Below are 3,470 nucleotides of genomic sequence, written 5' to 3'. Positions count from 1 at the left end.
GAAAATTATAAAAAAAAAAAGCTGGTTAGCAATACTGAGATCAGACAAAATAGACATTAAAAGAAAGGGTACAACAAGAGACGAAGAAGGATCCTGTAATCCCACCTCGGGTATTCAACCCAAGAAACTCAAAACACTACTTTGAAGAGACAGGTGAATCCATATGTTCACTGCAGTATTATTTACGAGTTTCAAGATGTGAGGCAACCTCGGTGTCCATCAATAGGTGAATAAACAACGAAGAGCTGGTACATAGATACAGTAAAGTATTAATGATTCAGCCAGAAACAAGAATGAAATCTTGCCATCTGCAACAACATGGATGGACTTAGAGGGTATCATGCTGAGTGGAGTAAGTCAGAGAAAGGAAGACAAATGCCATATGATTTCACTTACATATGGAATCTAAAGAACAGAATAAACAAACAAACAAAACAGAAACAAACTCATAGATACAGAGTTTGTTTGGTGGTTGCTACATGGGAGTGGAGTTAGGGGGCTGGGTAAAACAAGGGAAGGGATTAAGAAGTCCAAATTAGTCATTACAAAATAGTCATGGGGATGTAAAGTATAGCATAAGAAATATAGTCAATAGTATTTTAATTGCTGTGTGTGGTGTCAGATGGGCACTAGATTTATTGGGGTGATCGCTTTGTAAGTTATATAAATGTCTAATCACCATGGTGTACAGCTGAAACTAATATAACATTGTATGCCAACTGTATTTGAAAAATAAAAATACTAAAGAAAAAAACCAAACTCTGCCAAGTGTTGGTGAGAATATGTATTAACTAAACTTTCATACATTTCTAAAATGTATAAATAAAATAAAAATTGCTATAGCCACTTTGCAAAACAGTTTGGCAATTTCTTGTAATGCTAAAAGTACATTTACCATACTATCCAGAAATCCCAGTCATATATATTTACATAAGAAATATGAAAATATATGTTATGCAAAGACATATCTGAAAGTTTGTAGCAATTTTATTCATAATAGTCTCAAATTTGAAACAAACCCAATGTGCCTCAAGTGGTGAATGAAGAAACAAAGGGCATAGCCATACAAAGGATTGCTACTTGTTCATAAAAAGAAATGCACCACTGATACACTCAAAGCATAAATGATTCTCAAATGAATTACACAAATGGAAGAAGCTAGACACAGAGAACTATACACTACATGACAAAGCCAAAGCTATAGTGATAGAAAGATCAGTAGTTGCCAGGGGCCAGGGCAAAAGAGCAGCTGAACACAAAGGGTCACAGGGGAATTTTTAGGGCTGATAATGCATTATATTTTGATTGTGGTGTTGTTTACTTAGCTGTATACATTTGTCAAAACAATACATTAAAGTTGATTAATTTTATTGCGTAATTATTCATCAATAAAGCTTATTTTTTTTAAAGATTGGAAGAAAATATAATCAAAAGAAACTACCATCATTTATTTAAAAATCTGCATTAAAAGATGTTGCTGTTTTTTCCTATTATTGTGTGTCATGATGTGATACGTGATGTGTCTTTTGTCTTTCACTGAGATGGGGAAAATCAAGCTATTCAAAACTGAAGTTAACTATGTGGAAATACCTTTGAATGGTATAAATAAATTATTACCAAAACTAACTTACTTTGTAGTAACTAATTGATAGTTTGAAGACATATTTTAGAAGTGCAAAGAACACATGTAGATGCTTATCTTCATTGTGATTTATTGAGCAGTTTGATGCAGCTACATATGTCAATATTTACTACTTTCAGCACTTCATTTGAATTATAGTTGCATTTAGAGCATCTAATTTTTATAATCAGTAAGTCATTGCTTTTTATATACAATTATAATAAAAATAGCAAGTGGATAATGTCATGTTTACCCTTTTGCAGTTTCACTTCTAGGCTGTGTTGTCAAATTTGAAACACAAATTCATTGATGGGAACTGATTTTTCCCTTCTTGGCTTTCAAATTCATTGTAATCAATCCTGTAACATTAAGCATATTGCCTCATCAATATGAAAATTAAACTTCAGGGATTGACCTTATAAATAGATCAGAAAAAGCAGAAGGACTTTGAGAATATATTAATGACATTTCCAGATAATCAAGCCCAATAAGAATGTAGTGTTTAAATGTACAATGTGGAAAATAAATCAAACTTGAAAGTACATTGCAGGATCTTAACTAGCCTTGCTGAGTGAGAAAAGAGTAACCTGGTAAATTTTGATAACCTTAAATTGGCAACACCTTGAGTGTGCTATGCAGAGGTGTAAATTTGAGGCATACACACACAACACACACACATGCCATGAGTTCATTAACAAATCAATTAGAATAATATTGAGTTAAACAAAATAAAATCAATTTCTTCATAGAAGGACTTCTCAGAGCCTTCGATATGCTAATCTGCATTGTGATTCTTACAGAGAAAGATACATGTTCCAAAATTATTTGTCCATATATTCAATGATCAGCTACTGGAATTCGTATTTGAAAAACAAATTTTGGAAAAGCTGGCTTAAAGTTGTGTTTATTTTTCCAGAGAAACCCTTTCTTAAATTTGTGAGCATAGTTCTCTAAACTATATCTGACTTAATCTTTTAATAGGTATGTTGTTCATTTGTTCTGCTTAGTAAACGCAAAATAAATAATTATTTTGTTGCTGGTTTTTAATATCTCTTGGAAAGTGTTTATTTGTATACATGTATATATTTATGCAATTTGTTTTCAATAAGTAAATAATTATAAAGTATATGTATATAATCTAACTAATTATGAATAGCTCTAACTTATTTTCTCAACCTAGGCAAAGCTAGTCCTGTTTATATTAGATATGCATTACCTGCAAAGAAATACTTTTTAAATAAGAGCAGTAGTTAGAAGACATGATTGCTTGCATTTCTGCACATCTTGTGACCAGAGGCATTGGCAGCTTTATTCAGCACTGTCTTGTGAAGGACATTTGTATAGAAAATAGTCTTGCAAGATAGAATCTCCCTCTGGGGCACAGGATTCCAGATAATCATTGGGCAGGTTTGCTAGCAGCCCCCTTCGACAGAGTGGTTCCTTTAAAAGATTGATTCCTGAGCAATCTTTAAAAACTTAGGGCTTCCCAGCCATGACACAGATCCACTGCATGTGGAACAGTGCACCTGGGCTGCTCCACATCACACCCATTGGTCTTAGGACTCAAGAGAAATACTGTGAACATGAAGTTCATGCTTTCTGCTGTGCCATGAGTAAGAATATCCTTTGTCTCTGATCCAGAAGTCTCATATCTCTACAAACACCCATAAAACTGTGACAGGCTAACTTACTAGCTTGCAAATAGAATAAAATCTTGGGCTTTTTATAGTCCTTGGCAGCTATAACATTTACATCAAGGTGACATTTTCAGGTGACTATCTTTCCGTGTAATAGTAGTGAAAGTTTGAAGATGTCAGTGGAGAACTGAATGACAGAAGAGAGTAAAGGT

This window comes from Pteropus alecto, unplaced genomic scaffold, assembly GCF_000325575.1.
Source record: "Pteropus alecto unplaced genomic scaffold, ASM32557v1 scaffold195, whole genome shotgun sequence".
NCBI classification, from domain to species: domain Eukaryota; kingdom Metazoa; phylum Chordata; class Mammalia; order Chiroptera; family Pteropodidae; genus Pteropus; species Pteropus alecto.
Note: the sequence above shows the minus strand (reverse complement) of the source record.